Raw genomic sequence first — 21,868 nt, 5'->3', positions numbered from 1 at the left:
ATGATGATGATGATGATTGTGTGTGTGTGTGTGTGTGTGTGTGTGTGTGTGTGTGTGTGTGTGTGTGTGTGTGTGTGTGTGTGTGTGTGTGTGTGAAAGACAGAGAGATGCTGTCGGCCTACTTTTGATGTAGGCCTACCTTCATACCAACCCATAGTTCCAATGTGATCTATTACATATTGGGCTAACCACCCATAGTCATGATGTTAATGTTAAAAAAAGGTTTTATCTAGGTTTTATTTATGACACTGAAAATTGCACTTTATGCAAATGTACGACAAAGGGTTAAAATGCTTGCAAAATGACATGGACTACACTTTGAACACTGCAACAGAAGTAATGTTAGAGTGAGTGAAAGTGTGTCAAGAATCTTGTGAAGACAGCAGAGGCCTGTGCCTATACTGACTTACATTCTATGATAAGCATACGATTTTGTTTACACAAAGCTACAATTTCAGGTCATGGAAAGTCATTGTTCTGTTTCACATTTTCTGAAAACTCCATGAAACTCCATGAAAACTGCCATGCTCCTCCAGATAAGACACACAGAGTCAGTTTAGTCTATTCAATGACCCACAGTTCTCAGAAGCCTTCTTTTAGTTGTTTTCTGGAAGTATTAATTACACAGTGTTCAAAGGAGAGTAAATGTTGATGGCTTGGAATGATACTTCTCAAATGTACTGTAGTGTGTGAATTTGCTGCTCATGATGTAAGAATGTTGAATGCTCACTTGATCAAAATCACCAAGTGTAGCTCTGTTGCTGCATGCTCTGTGAACATTGCATGAAATTCAGAGAGAGACATTATCCAGTGAGCTGCTTTTAATTTCTCCAGAGATATCTGGCCCAAATTAAACAAGTGTATGCAAACATGTTTACATTTATTTTCAAGTAACACCACAGTAAGAAGATACAACCTTAGTATTTCCCTTACAATAAATTGCATGTTAAGAATACCAAGATAACATTCATACATATATTATTATTTACAGTGTAGGCTATTGTATTAGGTTACACCATACTCATAGGTAGAACGTCTGTGGACATACCCTAACATGGTTTTGCCATGACTGCAATGGGAGTGAGACGCAGGAGGACTGTCTATGTTCCTGGAAGTGCTGCTTACTGTACAGTATATGACTAGTTTCCTGTGTGGCATCTGTTAAGGGCAAAACCAATGAGATGTGAAATGTATTTTGTTGTTTTCTTTCATTGGGCACAAGGGAGTTGGACATCTAGACTAGAGGCAACAAAATGTTTCCCAAGGAATGTTTCAATATAATGTCAAAAGGGGAGAGTCTATTTGTACAACAGCTTGCAGATGTTTCTGCTCGAGGTTTAGTTTCTCACAAATGGAAAATATAAGTAAGCTCAAACATGAATGATGGAAGTTGATTTGCGAAATGCAAAATTATTCTTTGATTTGTGGCCATACAGAGTGAGTCATCAATGTGACTGACAGTCTGAACGTTTTTTTTTTATGAAGACAGAATCAGAAACAAGTATGAGGTTGTTCTGATGACCCTTGTGTTGACAAACATAATGTATCAGAATGACTCTACTTTATAAGAGCTTGTAATTAACAACAGTGCTGTTTCATTCTGTCTCAAGTTAATTTGACCCAGGAGGAACGTGTTCTACATAAAACTGATGAGTGCAGCATAATGTAGAGAAGGAAATTGAGTCTGTCTGTGTGTGTGTGTGTGTGTGTGTGTGTGTGTGTGTGTGTGTGTGTGTGTGTGTGTGTGTGTGTGTGTGTGTGTGTGTGTGTCTGTTTGTGTGTGTGTGCATGCATGTGTGTTTATCTGAACCCCGAGGTGTTTCTCATTGTCAACCTCATGGTTTTGTGAAATGCAACAGACACATGAGAAAATATAGTAGATAGCAGATGATTTCAGAACAAGCAGTGATAAACTTGTAGATTGATTTGAAGTAGTCAGACAGGGGAGAAAAGCTTGATTGTGCAATGGTTTTAGATAACACTTATGGAATGGAAGCCTGTGGGTATTTTAAGTGACATTTTGTACATGTAGTGATTCAATCATTTTACCTCTTCAGATCTGTGTCAATAACTGCATTCAGAGCAGAAATAGGTCTCAGAGAAAGAGCTTACAGTATGGTTTTTAAAAAAAAAATTATATAGTATTACAAACACAACGCAGCTTCATCGTTCACTTTCATCATATTATAATCTGGCAACTGCCTTGCCTGGACAATAAATTAATCAGATAGTGAACATAGGAAATAAAAGGTTTAGCAAACATGGAGTGAAAGGACCTTGCTGTGTGTCGTACTGTTTGCCATGTGTTGTCATGCCCTATTATCCCAGGTTTAACAAATGACCCACTCAGCATCTTCTTGAAAGATGCTTTGCCCATGAAACTGTTTGTTTAGAGCCATTGAATACAATTTCCTGGCTGTGTTTACTGAAAGTCAAACAGGCCTTGAAAATGCAGTAGTGGAGGGCTGCTGGTGATTAATAATTCATAGTTGGGATGATTTTGTTATTTCCTAATCTCCAGTAGTGACAGATGGGAGCCGAGGGCCTCCAGCAGTGAGCACTCATGGAAGGGACTGCTGTGTGCATGTTGTGTTGTGTTGTGTTTGCCCACACTGTACACTAAGCTACAGTAGCCCCCATTATGGCCAGTATGTATATTTTTTCATTTGTTAATTTCCTTTTGATACAATGTTTATGGGCAGAATTTCCATTCTGAATTCTGTATTTACTGTACATAGATCAAATTACACTGGCAATATACACTTACCGGTCACTTTATTAGGTACACCTTGCTAGTACTGGGTTGGACCCCCTTTTGTAGCTCATCTGCTTCAAGGTTTGACGTGTTGTGCATTCAGAGATGGTCTTCTGCATACCTTGGTTGTAACGAGTGATTATTTGAGTTACTGTTGCCTTTCTATCATCTCGAACCAGTCTGGCCATTCTCCTCTGACCTCTGGCATCAAGACATTTTTGCCCAGAGAACTGCCGCTTACTGGATATTTTCTCTTTTTCGGACCATTCTCTGTAAACCCTAGAGATGGTTGTGCGTGAAAATCCCAGTAGATCAAGCAGTTTCTGAAATACTCATACCAGCCCGCCTGGCACCAACAACCATGCCACGTTCAAAGTCACTTAAATCACCTTTCTTCCCCATTCTGATGCTCAGTTTGAACTTCAGCAGGTCATCTTAACCATGTCTACATGCCTAAATACATTGAGTTGGTGCCATGTGATTGGCTGATTAAATATTTGCGTTACCGAGCAGTTGAAAGGTGTACCTAATAAAGTGGACGGTGAGTGTATATTTTATGAAGCAACTTTGACCGTGTGGTCAGTGTATATACAAGTCAGTAACTGTAACAAAGCACATCGCCTTGACCTCTTCTGATCAGTCCTGACAAATCAAACAGGGAGAGAGGGTTATGTAAGTGTTTGGTGTTTGCCTCTGGAGCTGCCTACATCAGAGCTGGAGGGGGTCTGATCTCAGCCTTGCTCTGCAGCTCTGATATGGAACAATTAGCCCAGGTTCATAGTCGGCCACCCATAGAGAAGCGTAGAGCCATGCCCCGCCCAGAGAGGTTGCAGGGATTCAAAGAACAGTTCGTCCCAGAAATCAAGAACCATGTTGTCATGGAAAAGCTGATGTTTTTTTTTTTATTTTATTTTTTTAAAGTAGTTTATGTTAAGGAACAATGACAGATTACTCTTAAAGGGCTCAATGGCAGTGGTATGACTGCTGTCTATTGACAATATGACTTTTGGGATAAGACTTGTCTCATTGTGTACACTGGGGCTCTACTGTGCATCTAACCACATACTAATTAAGAGATGGGGGGATACAATAGAGACAACACTGCATATCTATGCTGTAGGCTATTCCTGATTATGTTGCCAGACATTTTTTATTACTGCAGAAAACTGTCAATGATAGTCCAGCCCAAAAGTGTATGTTTAGGTCTGCAGTAGACCTAATCTCATAACCCAGAATCTCATCTCTCGATTTAAGTAAACACTGGGGATGGGAAGTTGTCAGCAAGTCTCCACCCCTCTAAACCTTTCTCTGTAGCTGCTCGTGATGCCTCTCCCGTTCCACCCTGCCCTCTGTTAACAACTCAACCTGCACACGTTGCAGGAATGGACAACATAATTTCACAGGTGAGCAGTGTGCATGTAATTCCCTGTTTGAAATAAATTCTGGTTGAAATCCCCACCTCCATGTGAAGCACCTCCTCAACTCCTCTCTATTTGTTGATAGAATTCGTGGTGCTGGTAAAATTCACCGGATTGATAACTGGCCCTAGCCCAACTTGCATTACAGTTCGCTGCCATTACAGTTCTCTTTAGTGAGACTACAGTAGACCTTTTCTTTGTGAAATACAGACAATTATATACAGTATGTGAATGAGTGAATTTGTCCATTGATTAAGATTGGTGAGTGGTTGGTTCTCATATTCTTGTGGGTGTTGAATCAGGAAGTGCAACATGTCACTGTCTTTCATTGAATACATTACAAACTAAAAGTTCATCCCTCTTGTATCTAGAACTTATATTTGACTGTGACATTATTGTCATATGGCTTTTAGTCTGTGACAGGTATATTGAAATATTTAATGGAAGTTCAGTGGCATGTCTGTCCAGGATATACCAGTTATTCATGTACTGTCCATAAAAAGAAAGATAATTGGTAAATATAGCACACAATGTAAAGTCAATAGGAACCATTTACACTATGTTAATGTCTCTTAGATAATGCCTGATCTTTAAATAAAAATCATCTGCTTAGGAAGTTGTCAGATATGTTGAAAATAACCTTATATAGTCTGAATCTGGGCCACTTACTGCCACATGAGATTTATTTTTTCTCAATGTTACATAGGATTATGATAAGTAGTTGAGAAACAAAGAAGTACAGATATAAATCCAGTAAGACGTTTGCAGACACTCAGAAGGGCAGTGTGGACGTGCATGGAATCAAAGGCACTGCTGGCTCATCTGTTGTATAGTGGTGTCTTTCTGAGGCACCCCTGCACATGCCTCATGTTTTATTCACCAACCTACGGGAAGGCTGGAGCTTTGAAGAGTACTGCTGAAACCATCTAGCAGATCTGTCTCATCCCCAGTTTTCATGGGATAATGCAGCATAAGTGGGTACACGCTTGGAGGAACCATGTGGACCAGAGCAGTTCTGTGTCCTCTTGGTGATTTAGCCTGTGGTTTTTCTCCCATGGACTTGACTGTGGTCCATGACTTCCAGCAGAGCACCTATTACCCTTTGTGTTCCATATTAGGAGTGTGGAAAATACACAACCATCATCAACCTCTCAACATATACATGTCCTGATATTTTGAGTCTTGAACCTCTAAGCCTTTTTGCATTTAAATCAGTAATATTGTAGGGCCTTATTAGGATGGCAGTTACAATACGAAGTTTTGATAAGAAAATGTGGCTATGTATTGTTTTTTTTAATATATATGTCTTTAAGGCATTTCTGCTTTATTGGGAGAGACAGTAAAGATTGACAGGAAGGATGGGTGAGAGGGAGGAGGGATGACATGCAAGATATGTCAAGGGTCGAAATCGAACCAGGTACCTTGCGATGATGCGGTATGTGTAATGACTCAGGCAAAGGACTCCAATGCACTCGGGAGACAAAAACTTAAATCCAATAGAATAGTCTTTACTTATAAAAAAGGTTCGGTACACAGGTAGACAATCAATGGGTAGGCAGATAATCCAGGAGCAAAACAGGGTTTGCTACACAGTTAGGCAGTTCAAAAAGGCAAGCAGATAATCCGAAAAGGGGTAGGCAAAAGGCAAAGTTAGAAACATACTCGGAGATCAAAAACCAGGAATACTTATCACTAGGAAATGCTGGGACGTATGACACAAAGGTACAAAGACGAACTTGCACATAGACAGGGGAACACACAGACTAAATACACAGGGAAGGATGGTGAGGAACAGGTGAAGCAAATCAGGGCGGGGTAGACAATCACACAGGCGGGAAACACACAAGGGCAGGTGGTGAAGTGTCTGAAACGAGAGACAAGGTGAGTAACACAAAAAACAGGAAACAATAAATGAATAACATGAAACAAAGACAAACATAAACTAAGGAACAGGACGAGACGTTATAGTATGCACATTAATGTGCTTGTTAATAGCAAAACACTAGTTTTGTGTTGATTAGTGCAAGAATGGTCACGTTAAAATTAATCAAATGAGGCTTTAATAATACTGTAAACGTATACAATTATTACAAGGCAAATACATCATAGAGAAATGTTACATTCTACCCTCATGGTAAATGATAGAAAGAGACAAAGAGAGAGAAAGAGAGAGAGAGGGAGAGGGAGAGAAAGACAAAGACAGACCACATGATCTGTTACTGTACTCACAAAACAACACCTGGTACTTCTGACCAGGACACAGAGGGAGAAAGAATCTGTTCTCTACTTCTGTTCTTATGCCTGACTTCAACCATAGTATTTAAATTAAGAGCTGTTTGCAAGGAGAACCAATGAGACCTCATCCTATCAATTATATTCATGACACCACCACATCAACACATTCCTGAGAGGGCGTATAAAACATCACAGAGAGATCACAGTAATTTGGCCCAACGGGGGAAGGGATCTCAAGAAAGAGGGCAGAATTGATAAGGATACTGTTAAAGGTGAGGTCAGTGCATATTTCATATTTAATTAGTTTTAATGTTAATATTTTGCTTTTAATGCTCAGTTGTTGATCTTACGACAGGTAGTAATAACTTCAGTTTAATAGACTAGCAAGCAGCTCACAGTACTGTAATCCATGGGGTCCTGTAGGGCAGGGATGGGCAACTTTGATGCTGGTGGGGACCAAATAAAGTATGTGCTCACTAAGATGGGGACGTACACACGCGCGCGCACACACACACACACACACACACACACACACACAAACACACACACACACACACAATGTATACTGTTTATCTCTTATAACAAATTATATCATACCTGTAACAATCAATCATCTCACTTTCTAAATGTCAAGAGTGGAGACCTTCAAATAATACAATGAAGAATAATTTAGAAATAAAAGTTATTTACTTGAACATAAGTATGTTTTGAACATAGCTGTGCAACCCTGGCTATTTAACATTTCTCTCAAAATCCAAATTTTTAGTTTTGAAATGTTTGGGTTTTTTTTGCTCAAGAAAAATATTAGATATGATGCAAGCAACACTTTCTTTTTACATTTTTTGCCCATCTCTGCTGTAGGGGATCATTCCGTTTTTAGCTGAACCAGCAGAAAAAAACAAACTGGCTGCCTCCAAACTGTTTGAAATGTTGCTGCTTCTTGAGAGACAACCTTTATCTTCATAGGAACTAAGGTGTCAAAGAGAAAAACAACAACTTCAGTCATGTTTTATTTCCAGGTTATTGCTTTTTCACTCATGATTTGCTCTCATTTGTTCTTTTCATCATTGTTATCAATGAGGGTATGGCTAGTGTGATGTCAATAACTTGCTGTTATTATGGTCCTTAGGTACAGAAATATTAATCTCAGCCACTTCTCAGTTAGACAGAAAAGGGTGGAAATAGCCAATACTTTGTCTTGTAAGATTGTTAATCTATGTGTTATGTATTTTAGCTGTTAGATTAATTTGACTGAGGAAATATAATTTCCCTTTGTTTGAAGTTCAGATTTAAATATGCATGCACAGCCTAAGGGGATGATTCAGAAGGGGGCTGTATTGGATATGTGTGTACTCCATGTCTGTGGAGGGTGGCTTGCAGAAATATCCATTCATGCTTGATGGGAGTTCTTATGCTCAGAGAGCTCTTTGAGGTTTGTCAGGTTTTTCCTGCTCGACTTAATAGAAGAGAGTATTGTGTATTGTGTGAGAAAAATATAGAGTATTGTGTGAGAAAAAAAGAGAGAGAGGGAGGGTGGGTTGGAGACTTTCTGCAAGTGCTGCGCTTTGTTAGCCTCACCTGAAATTGGACCCCTGTGGGAACTTGCATGTTCAGGTATATGTGTGCCAGCGGAGGCTAATGGAAGTAGAAATCACAGGACGGGCTCATTGTAATGCATTGAATGGAATGAGGAATGGTATCAAAGACGTGTCTGATACCATTCCTCGTTCCATGTTTGATACCATCACTCATTCCGTTCCATGCATTACAATGAGCCCACCCTCTGATTTCTACCTCCACTAGCACGTGTGTTTGATGTAATTTCTCATTTTGTTCCATGCATTTCAATGAGATCGTCGTACAATTTCTACCTCCACCAGCATGTGCGTTTGATATCATTTCTTATTTTGTTCCATGCATTACAATGACACTGTCATCCGATTTCTACCTCCACCAGCCTCCCCTGATGTGTTCAAAGTATGGAGCTGGGTTGAGAGGACCTGCTGTTACAATATGAACCATGAAAACTCCACTGGCCTTGTTTACAAAAACTACTCAGAAAGCTATAGAATCAGATATCTAGTTTGTATGGTGGAAATGTCACTCTCAATTTCAAATTATTCTGTGTTGACAACTGCAAGAGCTTTGTTTTAGAATTGACAGTTATGTGAGAGTTGTGTAGATCATCTGTAACGGTTCTCACACTTATCTGTCAATCGGGCACCTGATATGTCAGTGTTTCCTGGATTTGTTAGTGCTGCTGTTGTAACTGTCAAAACAGATCTGATAATCTAACTTTGCAGTTGCCATTGTAATTGGGTGGGGATGTATGTCTGTGTATGTGGTATTAGCATTTTGCCTTACTCACCACATTTTCTATTTGGGGATCTGCACCATTCTCACACTAATACAGCATCTTGGTTTACTATACATAATTTTAGGTTCAATATACTCACAATTTATGTATTATGACAAAACTGTCTCTTAATGCTGACTGACAATGACAATGAGGTTCAGGGTAAAGCAGCATTTATGTTTGTACTTCAAACAGACTATGTTCCCTTGGGTCATTATCCTGGCCAGGAAATGAGAAAGTGGGCTCCTGATGTCAATGACAAACCCCTCTCCGGAATGCCGGGTCAAATTGGGGGGAGGTGGTTCTTGCTACAGTAGATCTGAGTTCAGACATGTTTACATTACAGCTCAGGATCTTTCTCAGAGTCCGGCCAAGCAGCCGAGGTTCCCAGGCTCCAGAGTCACACTGTACTGAAAATAAGCACAAGCTCTTGCTTTTTCTCCTCTTGTCTCCTTCCCTCTCTTCTCCTCTGACTGTCAACTCCATTTGCATTGTAGTCATTTTCTATTCCTTGCTTACAGGAACACTGAGGAAAATAAGCACATTTGAAACACTAAGACTGATAAAGTATCCATTTCATTCAATGTAACAGAGACAGATAGCTTATACAGCTCAGATGTAGATGGCTAGTTTGCAGATCTACTCTTGACTGTGGCCTACTGTACATGGTTATAGTGCTAATGTGCCTGACTTGCAGGAAGAATTAAGTTTTTCATTTTTAGTTATTTTCATTCCAAAAAATCAGTTGAATATGCAAATCCCTCTCTCTGTCTTGGCAGGTCACTGCAGCCATGTCTGGCAAAAGCGAGATTAACACCTTTCTCATTCTTAATATTAACATTTGAATGTTTCAAAATGTTAGACAAGGATTTTTCCTGCAGTCAGCGTCAGATATTGTGTAGAACACAGCCGGTCTTGTTTAGAGATGCCTGGCTCTGCCAGTGGGGCTGAGAAGTGGCAGCTGGAATGTTTGTGTTAGTGCTGTGCTGTGGTGAGGTGTCACGGTGTGGGCTCCTCGCTGAGCCATGCTCTGGCGCCTGCTCTCTGCTCCCTTTCCACCTCGCCCAGAGCCACACAGACACACTGCTGTTATACCTACAGTACAGTACACTGACAGGAGGTGAAACCAGGGGAGCCGCTAGCTGGACTCACTCCCCCCCCATCTCAACCAGGGATCTGCATTTAACAGGGCCAAGGGAGGGAAGACACTATGTTATGCCAGTTTATTGTCCTAATCCACAATATACACAGTTAGGGTGACTTGTGGCTGGCCTATAGTTTAACCGCAAGACTGACAATGATGGAGTAAATTTGTAGAGTAAATTGTTTTAATTTCTCCTCCTTTTATAATTCTCTACGTACTTGATCCTGCCCTATCTTTTAAACAGTAACCGCTGGTCAACTTCACAAGTTGTGGTTTACTGCTGTGTCTTGAGTCTGTGCAGCATGCAGTGGACACAATTTGGCTCCCTGACTTTGCAGACAACCGTAAATACAGGGGGAAATTTCAAAATTAAGATTAGGCTATGTATTGCAGAGGGGAGTGAGTGTGTCTGCAATTATCCTTGGTTTTCGGAATTGTAACCTTTTTGTTTTTGGGGCTTGGTCTATACCTAAATGACGCGCCTGCCCATCTCAGCCAGGTGGCCGCATTGATTGTTTCGGTCGTATTCATTCTTAGAAATTCTAGCAAGACCAAACCCTGGTGGAGTCTAAGCTGAATCAAAATGTAGGCCTATTGCATACAAATTTTGCCCTCTTTTATTAAATGGATTATAATTGTAAACCGGCCCTACATTTATTGTTGTCATGTCAAAATGTGTAGAATTGCATGAAATGCATTTTGAAATGTCTATTTCTTTCTGGGGAAGGAATAAAAGAGTAAAAAAATAGCTTCCCCAAACTTGAAACTCACGCTGTGCCTATGTACAGGTTTACTGTCTATTCTCCGATTACTGAATGTATGCAATATTGTATACATAATAACATCTCCTGTACATCTAATATCATTGTGACATTTCCAAATACAGTATAGTTTATTATAAGTGTACATACAGTATGTTTACCTGTGTAACTGTTATAGATGAGACGGCAAAATTATCACTAACCATGTATGGGCTCATTGTCATATGTTCTCTCAGTGAATAACTGTGATGCTGCATTATTTTCACAACTGTTGCAGCAAAGTGGTAATGGATGATTGTGTGTGTGTGTGTATGTGTGTGTGTGTGTGTGTGTGTGTGTGTGTGTGTGTGTGTGTGTGTGTGTGTGTGTGAGTGTGTGTGTGTGTGTGTGTGTGTGTGTGTGTGTATGTGTGTGTGTGTGTGATAACGAGAGAGAGAGAGAAAGAGTGAAATGAGCACATTCCTTTCTCACTCCCACTCTCTACCACACCCCCATTGCTACTCACTGCCACCCCACCCCCAGTTTCCTTCCTGTTCTTTTTTTAGAATCTATTGGATGTTTTTCCCACATCCGGCAACAATGAGAGGCTTGTGCCATAACCTTACAACATGATCTTCCGTGGCACGACTACACAAACTTGGTCTTATTTTGTCATAAAATAATTTGATCCTCCCTGTCTGTGCCGTCAATAGCCCACACTTCAGTATGTGATATTATGTATTAGAGTTAACTGTAACAGTATGCAGGGTTTTCTCTTCAAAGGGCATCAATAACACTCAACACATATCTCATTTTTATTTTATTTTTCATATTGCAGTCCATATCTGTTACTTGCAGGAGATACAATTATACATTTTTATTTTTATTGCCACCTTGTTCTTTTTACACACATTCGTTTTCTGAACCATCACAGTCAGATTTGACTATTCTTAGTTATACATTCAGCTGAGATATCTCATATATAAATATAATAAACTTGTTTTAAAGACTATTATGGATTGTATACTCCTTTGAAAAGTGCATTCTCTATTTTCATCTTCATTTAGTTACATACAGTACAGTTGGGCACAAGATCAGAGATGGACTGATAAATATTGTATGATATTGTCAATTGTTATGAATATTTCATCCCAAAGAATGAAATACAATTTTCTATTGCTGTTACCTACCATTTTTTATTTTAGCCGCGCTTTAAGCTTCCCCAAAAACAGAGATTCACCTAGTGTAAGCTACACGTGTACGGTAGTTAAGTTAGGTAAAATCAACAAATCTGCCCTGTCCTTGGTAAGATCTGTGTAAAACATAGATTGCAAAATTAGATGCAAAATGATTTTATTTATTGCACAAGGAATAAAGAACATCAAAGTATGACACAAGGCAAAACAAAGCAAGTGAGTTTGGGAAACACACAAGGGGCATAGAAAAGAACCTCACTCCGACAAGACACAAATGAACAAAACATCAAAACGACAACATTAGATGTCCGCTCAAATTGGTTCTTAAAATAGATCACTGACTTATTATGGGTTACTGTAGCCTCGTTTGCCACCCTCACAATAATTTGACCACCCTCTCCATAATTCACCTACTGTAATTCACTTCTTGACCAAGTTCTTATTCTTAGACATGACAGGTGGCCCACACATTGTTTCCAATTGAGTCATTATTTTATCAATATCTCCCTAAGTTAGCCTCATAGACATCACAGTATATGGTTATTGTATCGCGACATAAAATCTGCTTGATGTGACTGAAGTTGCATGAAACTCACTTTACCTATTTAGCAATAACTCTGCTTAGTCCCATCTTGGAATATGTTTACAATTAAGGTCTCAGGGTAGACACAGCAACTATGAACTGGCAAAAGGGACTCAATAAACGATATATTTCCTGTGTGTCTGTGCAGAAATCCTGGTGTATATATATATATATGCTACAATTTGGGATTTTAAATAAAACAATTAACTTGAGGTTAAAGTAGGAAATCCATAGAAGCTGAACATCTAGTTTATTAAAATAACAGTGTGATGTTTCGGTCTCAGGGACCTTAATCACCCTAAAGGGACATGCAGTCTGTGGTTATTACTCTCCATTGACATTAAACACCCCAAAATCACACCAAACGTGTCACATTTCAATTGGTCTACTAGCTGTTTTCCAGTAAATTCTAGAGAAATTAGCATTCTGGCTTCACATCCTGATCTGATTCTATACGTTACCTTTTGTAGGTCCACATTGTGGAAGGTGTGTGGAGAAAAATGAATGTGGTGCAGAGTGGGCTCTGTTACACGTGCATGCATGTTCAAGGCTACTGCATTGGCTGTATTGGATTTTGGGGACATTTCACGAGTTCTGATTCTATTTTTTTTCAGATTGTCAAGATTGTCAAATGATGTTTTTTTTTCTTTTTATCTGTTTATTGGGTTTTCTTTTTTTTTTCTAATATGACTAAAAATAAACATGAGCAATCCCCCCCACCCCTTCATCCCTCCCTTCCCCACCGCAGAGATATGCAGCAGAAAATAATAATAAAGGAATAAATAAAAAAACTGTAAACATTAATAGCATTAGTATAATGAACACAGTGTAAAATCTTGCGTTGTATCAGACCATGTCTGGCACATATTGAAGAAATGTGAACCAGCTCTAAAGCAGTCTCCAATCCCTCATCCATCAGCTCCACTCCCAAGTCCTGCTCCCAAGCAACTTTAAGATTATTAAGAGATTTGGGTTTGGTAGAATCTTTTTCCTTGTGTATGATTGAGATTAGGCTCTTACATTGGGATTTAAAGAAAGAATAATCAATGGGAAATTTGGAGATTGCTTCTGTACAAAATGGAAATCTGGAAATAGCGCAAGAAGATGAGATCTAAGTCACTTGAATCTTTCAGACAACTCGGTGAAGGATGACAAAAAAACCTTTGCTGTACAGATCATCAATAGTTCTGATTCCCTTGTCAAAACAGGTTTGAAAGCTGAGATCAGTACACAATGGTTTAAACAGGTGGTTACGAGATATTGGAGAAAGAGAGGATGGTATATTAAGACCAAAGTGGCTCCTGAATTGAGTACAAGTCTTTATTGTGTGTGTAACAGCGGGAATGGAGCTGACGTTAGAGACAAGTGGTAGGCCTGAACATATTAGGGAGTGAAGAGAATGCTGGGAACAAGACATTTCCATTTGAGGCCAAAGTTTGGCTAGATTGGACCAGTAGAGAAGTTTCTGAATGTTACATGCCCAATAATTAAGTAGAGCCATCCCCCCTATTATCTTAGGCCATTGAAGATACACCTTCTTGATGTGCCGTGGTTTGTTTTCCCACAAAAAAAATGTAAGTCTGGTCTAATTTTGTAAAGAAGCTTTTTCAAATAAACACTTGGATATGCTGGAAGAGGTACAAAAATCTTGAAAAGAGGACAACCATCTTGGACAACCATCTTGATAAGATTAATGTGACCAGCCAGCGACAGAGGTAGAGTGGACCGGTTAAACTCTTATTTGCAACGTTCTAATAATGGGAGAAGATTTTCTTTGAAGATAAGAGGGAAAAACTTAGTAATAAAGCCTATATATTTAAACCCACTATCTGTCCATTTGAAAGAAAAGAGTGAGTGAGGCATTCTTGTGGACACAGGGGTTATAGGAAAAAGTTCACTTTTCTGCAAGCTGAGCTTATACCCTGAATACCTTCCAAACTACTCCAATATAGACAGAATAATAGGGATGGAAGAGGTTGGATTGGATATATACAAAAGTAAGTCATCACATATAAGGACACTTTGTGAGTCACCCCTCCTCTTGCAATATCCTCGAACTTTACCTTGCTACGGAGCCAAATAGCAAAAGGCTTGATGGTGATTGCGAACAGAAATGGTGACAGTGGGCAACTCTGTCTTGTTCCATGTTTGAGAGGAAAGAAAGATTAATGTATGTCATTAGTGATGACTGAAGCTACAGGGGCTGATAAGAGAGTTTTAATCCATGAAATAAAATCTTTGCTAAACCAATTTTTTTTCAGGAACAAAAAAAGGTATGTCCACTCTACCCTATCGAAGGCCTTTTCAGTGTCTAACGAAAGAACAAATTCTGGGGATTCAGAGCTTGGTGAGTGAATTATGTCCATCAATCTCCTTGTGTTAAAAAAGGAATGTCTCCGATGGATAAACCCTGTTTGATCAGTAGATATCAGGTCTGGGACAACTTGTTGGAGACGGGTGGAAAGGACTTTAGCTAGAATTTTTTGGTATACATTCAACAGGGAGATTGGTCTCTGGCTGCTGCAGAGAAGGGGGTCCTTTCTTAATTAGCAGAGAAATTGAAGCCTGAGATAGTGTCTCCGGCAGCTGACCAATCAAAAAAGATTAATTGTACATAATCTGTAATTCAGGACAGAAAATGTTTTGTAAAATTCCATTGTGTACCCATCGGGTCCTGGTGATTTACCATTTTGCATAGAATTTATGGCTTCCTGCATCTCAAGAAGAGAAATGTGTCTACCAAGTTCAACGGCGAGCTTTTCATGAAGGACGGGGTAGCAGATATTATCAAGAGGGTTGTCCTGGTCCCAAATATCTGGAGGGCAGTCAGAGGACTAAAGATCAGAGTAGACATTTTAAAATGTTTCATTAATATCCTTTGTGTCTGAAAGAATAACACCAGCAGGTGATATGATCTTTGTGATCAGTTTGGAGGCTGTTGCTAAACGAGCTTGATGGGCAAGAAGTTGACTTGCTTTGTCCCCCATCTAAAAAATGTGTTGTCTACATTCAAGCAATTGTATTTCAGCCTTACTTGTTGATAATATATCAAACTGCCTGAAGCTGAAGGCGTCTGTTATATAGGGCAGGAGTGGGGTTGTTGCGTATTGATTGTCTAATTGTAAAATCTCCTCAGAAATTTCAGACAACTTAACAGCCTGTCTTTTTGGCATGTGAAACAAGAGATTACCTGACCCCATAAATAAGCTTTAAATGCTTCCCATAAAGTAGACTGAGATACATCATGGGTTTTATTAATTTCAAAGAAGATTGTAATTTGAGTTGTGGGAAACTGCTTAAAAATGTCATCAGACAGCATTGGGGAATTAAATCTCCACTGCCTAGAGGGGACATAACCTCTAGAGAAATGAATCTCCATAGAGGTGGGGGCGTGGTCTGATGTAACAATGCTGTGGTATTCGCATGACTTAACCTTTGATAAAAGTTTGTCATCCACAAGAAAGAAATCTATTCGGGAATATGTGTGGTGTACATGTGAGAAGAATGAAAAAGCTTTGGCTGATGGGAAGTTAAATCTCCAGCGGTCAGATAAGCCCAGCCGCTTAGCATGGGAGGCCATGACCTTACCAGAGTTAGATAGGGTCGTATCTCTGGTAGATGACCTATCAAGAGTAGTGTCTTGAACCATGTTGAAATCCACTCCTATAATTATCATCCCAATTAAGCAATATATATACTCAGACAAGAACCAAAGGAGTATTCTGGAGAAGTCCTGATACAATTACATAGCGGCTATTAGGGTCGACAATGGAATTCAGTAGTTCAAAAGCAATGTTTCTACGAATCAAAATGGCAGCACCTCTGGCTTTAACATTAAACTTAGGGTGAAATAAATGACCAACCCATCCTCTTTTGAGTCTTATCAGAATATCAGAGTTGCAGAGGTGTGTCTCTTGCAGAAAAGCTATGTCAACCTTCAAATGTTGTAAATGGGACATTATTTTGTTTATTTTGGTGACATTATTTGAACCTTTGACATTACAAGAGACAACATGGACACCACCATGAGTTATTTTTGGGAAGTGGGAGAAGTAATGTTAAAAAAAAATTAAGGGAAAAAAAAAAACACCCCCCACACCGTCAATCAAAAAGCTAGTACAGGCTGCCATATGGGCTGCTACAAAATAACTACCATGAGCGAGACAGAAATGAAAGAGTAAATAAAAACCATGAATGTGTGGTCCCAATAGTCCCACAACACCCAGTCAAACATAATAGCCTATAGGCTTCCCAGCAGCTGTAAACCATGCTCGACTTAAGTTCCTAGTGGCCTAGAACATACTGTCTAATATAAATAAACAAAAGGATTTGTTAGGCAGAAATAAGTAGTGGCTTAGCTTACCATCGTTTTCAGTCTAGGCTGGTTAATGTCCACAAAAGAAGAGAATAAAATGTCCATTGAATGAATGTCTCCAATAAACTTAGTTCCTCCAGTGTGGATGTGGCCCACTTTCTGTGTTCATTTGAGATGGAATGACCCATCAGTCCGAGCAGTGTGCATAGCAGAGTGTCCATAACCTAAAATAGTAGACTGTCAATTACCCACAGCCACACAATCGGCCCCGCTCATCATTTGCAGTCTAGGCTGGTTAATGTCCACAAAAGAAGAGAATAAAAAAATGTCCATTGAATGAATGTCTCCAGTAAACTTTGTATGTTCATTTGAGGTGGAATGACCCATCAGTCCAAACAGTGTGAAGCTAGGTGTCCATCATTTCACATGGAATGACCCACCAATCCAGGCAGGTTGAAGCAAGGTATCCATAAATCTACTATCTGTCATCAGATCGCTTGGCAGCAGGTTGAATAGTGTCCTTGAAGAAGGAAAGCGCAGCCTCAGTTGTTATCAAAAGTGTGAACAGTTCCCTGGAAAGTAAGCCTGAGTTTACAGGATGAATCAGACCAAACTTAATACCGGCTTGGTATAGCTGCGCCTTTACGTCCTTGAATTCTGACCTACATATGGCCAACGTTGTTTAGTGAAGCCATTGTTGAACGAAATTCCTTAACGATTTCTTTGCACATTGTTGTAGATGTAGCGCGGAATTCTGCCATGATCTCTGCTCATAGTGCTTTCACTTCTGTGCGGATGATCGTTCCCAACATTTTGCTCCGCCATATTAGCAGTTTAGCTAGCTCCCTGAGAGATGTCAACAAGTTTTGGTATATTTCTGTTCGCCCCGCAGGTCTTATTTTTCCCGGACATCAAAATGATGTTGCATGGTCATTTAACACAACAGTGTTTTTTGAAAAATCTAAAGGTTAAAGTAAAAAACATTTAAACATTCAGTGGAGAGGCCTCGGAACATGTCCTCACAGTCATGTCAAAACTGGAAGCCCACAAATCACAATTTAAAAGTTACGTTTTTTGTACCTGTTTGTACCACTTTAACATAATAACACACACACACGCACGCACGTGCACACACACACACACACACACACACATACATACAGTCACACGCAATTAGACGCACTCATACAAACTTTCGCATAGTCAGTAACAATTGTGACTTGTTCAGTTTAGGAACACGATTGACATACTCACCTCTACTCACCTGCTGGGAACTATTGTTGACATTACACATTAAAGTGGCGTCAAAGCAACTCCTGCTTTTGGGCATTTATTGCATGCTCCCAATGATGTTTAGGCAGAAATCATGAATCAGCAATATATGTATTATATAATTGCATTTTAAAATTAATTCAAAAAAATTAGTTTAGCTTGCGCCACATGATTTTCTGTTAATAAGCATCAGTTCTTGCGACATCAGCCCTATCCGAGGAGGGTTGGTTCCAGCTTGGAAGGTGGAAGTGTAGACGGATTTTGGTGGCGCTAGCCTTGATTTAAATGTGTATACCTATTTACAGTTGAATGTGCCTGGCGGACATCCTGAAGAAATCACACCCTCACTATTTATCAATTCCTTTGCGATTGTAATGTGTCTCACACATTGTCCTTTGCTGGGAATGATACTTAAAGAGAAGGACAGTGTGGACTTGTCTCCTGTGTGCACCGGTCTCCTGTGTTGTGTAACATAACATTAGACATTTTGGTTAAACTTCCATTCATTTAGTACAGTTTGTTTATTTCATATATTTCTTTGAAACTATTAAATGGGTTAATTTGTTGATACTCTATTCTCATTCTTCCTATGTGCATTAATGTGATATTGTGCGCTAGATAAAGGTTCCGTTAAAACAGCACAACATAATCGTGACCAGGTTATCACAGAGTTGACCATTAATGTCTAATGTTCACATGCATAGTTAGCAACACATAGACTCGAGTAATCACATCAGGTATTGAACCATGTGTAAACTCCTCACGATTTCTTCTACCTTAAATGCATGGTCATAACATATTGGGTATTCTTAATGGAATCTAGGATCCGATATGATTGAGTGTCTGTCACACAGGGATGAGAAAATTATGAAATTATTAATCATACAATATCTTTTGGAGTCAGCTTGGTTCCAACTTGGAAGGTGGTCAACCAGCTTGGGAGGTGGTCATCCAGCTTGTTTCCAGCTTGCGACCAGCATCAAACCAGCTACCAGCTACTATCATGAAACCATCATAAAACCCATGTCTCAAAACACACCCTGGTACCAGCCTGGTTCCAGCATGGGCTGGTAAGCTGTTTTTTACAGCAGGGTTGAGTTTCACAAATGACTATTCTGTCAATGGTATTAATTTTATTATGGACCTCAAATATGTAGACAGAAAAAACATCACCTTGTATGTGAAACAGTGTAATTACATAAAGAATCATTTGAAAATAACATCGCCGTATCACACCAGCTTTTCATAATGGTGATTGTTTAAATTAATTATTATACAATTAACTTTTTCAAATATTATAGTTGTATGTGTATCAAAAGAAAGTGGTTTACATTCTATAATCTCTCCCTAAACCATCCATTTAGATGGTTTAAGCTGATACGCAATGACACTGACCCATAGTGGAAAGGTGACTTTTGCAGTACATTGCAATTAAGATCATGGTTAAACTTACGCATGCTCTAAACCACAGACCTGAGAACACAGCAATCACGTTTAAGCAGCTGTGTGTTTAACTTCTGTATGCACGTCTCTGTTGGGCTTAGCATGGCTATGCTAAAATAGCTGTCAGAGCAATAACCCCATCTGTTTGTTGGTAATTAAGTTTGTTTAGATTATTCAGCCTGTGGGTTTTGTTGCTATATGTCCCCCAAAAGGTAGGGTGAGATTAATCCTCATATCAAAGCTATTTCCAAAATATTTTTGATTCATATTTGTTACCTTATGTCTCAAAAATGTTTTATTTGATATTATAAGAATGTTATGTTTAACTAGGATGATGTTTTTACAAAGATTCCCTGCATTGTACAATGGAAGTGAATTCCCATGGTACAGTATAAGTAAATGTGTCCTCTTTTCTTGCCTTTGTTTTGTTGCGTGTGAATCATCTTGCTCATCTGTTTTCCCTGGTGTAGCCAAAGCTAGAAAAGCAAGCATCTGGTTTGTCATTGCAGGGAGGCCTTACCAGTGGGGCTGTGAAACATCCACAATAGCAGAACAGTCTTTATAACCAAACGAAACACACCCTGGGATGGAAATGCAGACAGTGCTGTATACCCAGCCTTGACCCTCAGGATGTTGTTTGTGTTATTGTTGTACATACATTAAAAGATCTCTGCAATTCTTTCATCAATGATAATATGCCATTGCTAGGAATCATCTCTCTCTGCTAAGAGTTTAAATTGTATTTGACTCCTCTGCTCATCATTTTCTTTCAATAAAACAATGTTACCTCATTTGATCTCATATTTCTCAGGTCTTGTAACTAACTATAGAGTCCCCAGTAGGTGAGTGTGCTACAAATAAAATGAGGGTGATGGTTTTTGGATTATGTCAAATGCAACATACCTTGGCCATTGGTCCACTAGCCATTGGTCTGCTAATCAAGTCTAGCTGAAACATTTAATTATTTACCTTTTTCAAATGGCCCTGAAGCATATAACTGCTTCTTTATCCCTGCAACTGTTCATGCCCCAAGCAGGTTGTGGATAGTGTGTTGCTAGTTTCTACAGACTGGACACGGAGAAACTTTGGTAGGTTTCTGTGTTTCCTCATTCAGCAGATTATAGCCAGATGGCTTTGGGTGCTAAATTGGAACAGTTTGCATCAGCTATTAGAAAGTCTACTGTTCATTCAGTCATATGTGATGCCATACATATTACAGTACAGTACATGGACTATTTTGAATTAGTGATTCCTGGTACAGTATGTAAGCTCCAGCACTGCAACAACATTGCTTTTACAATTCACATTTGTATCCCCCTGTGGAAAACCACCCACTAAGGACTATTTTCAGCCACTGCTGTCCAATCACATATTGGCAATTTGTGTCTGCGATAATTATGAAAATACAATGGAGCAGTGCAGTAGCACTGTCTCGTCTGCCCTCACATGGGTGCAGTAGCACTGTCTCGTCTGCCCTCACATGGGTGCAGTAGCACTGTCTCGTCTGCCCTCACATGGGTGGAGTAGTGCAGTAGCACTGTCTCGTCTGCCCTCACATGGGTGGAGTAGCACTGTCTCGTCTGCCCTCACATGGGTGGAGTAGCACTGTCTCGTCTGCCCTCACATGGGTGGAGTAGCACTGTCTCGTCTGCCCTCACATGGGTGGAGTAGCACTGTCTCGTCTGCCCTCACATGGGTGGAGTAGTGCAGTAGCACTGTCTCGTCTGCCCTCACATGGGTGGAGTAGCACTGTCTCGTCTGCCCTCACATGGGTGGAGTAGCACTGTCTCGTCTGCCCTCACATGGGTGGAGTAGCATTGTCTCGTCTGCCCTCACATGGGTGCAGTAGCACTGTCTCGTCTGCCCTCACATGGGTGGAGTAGTGCAGTAGCACTGTCTCGTCTGCCCTCACATGGGTGGAGCAGTGCAGTAGCACTGTCTCGTCTGCCCTCACATGGGTGGAGTAGCACTGTCTCGTCTGCCCTCACATGGGTGGAGTAGTGCAGTAGCACTGTCTCGTCTGCCCTCACATGGGTGGAGTAGCACTGTCTCGTCTGCCCTCACATGGGTGGAGTAGTGCAGTAGCACTGTGTCGTCTGCCCTCACATGGGTGGAGTAGCACTGTCTCGTCTGCCCTCACATGGGTGGAGTAGTGCAGTAGCACTGTCTCGTCTGCCCTCACATGGGTGGAGTAGCACTGTCTCGTCTGCCCTCACATGGGTGGAGTAGTGCAGTAGCACTGTCTCGTCTGCCCTCACATGGGTGGAGTAGCACTGTCTCGTCTGCCCTCACATGGGTGGAGTAGCACTGTCTCGTCTGCCCTCACATGGGTGGAGTAGTGCAGTAGCACTGTCTCGTCTGCCCTCACATGGGTGGACTAGCACTGTCTCGTCTGCCCTCACATGGGTGGA

General features: G+C 40.2%; 1 protein-coding gene across 1 annotated transcript in view; it reads left to right on the top strand.

The window, feature by feature from the left end:
- maml2 (mastermind like transcriptional coactivator 2) overlaps positions 1–21,868 on the top strand; it is a 53,920-nt gene that overhangs the window by 1,143 nt on the left and 30,909 nt on the right. The gene's annotated exons all lie outside the window — the stretch shown is intronic.

This window comes from Argentina silus (assembly GCF_951799395.1).
Source record: "Argentina silus genome assembly, chromosome: X".
NCBI classification, from domain to species: Eukaryota; Metazoa; Chordata; class Actinopteri; order Argentiniformes; family Argentinidae; genus Argentina; species Argentina silus.
The sequence above is the reverse complement of the archived record's forward strand: the minus strand, read 5'-3'. Positions and strand labels throughout refer to the sequence as shown.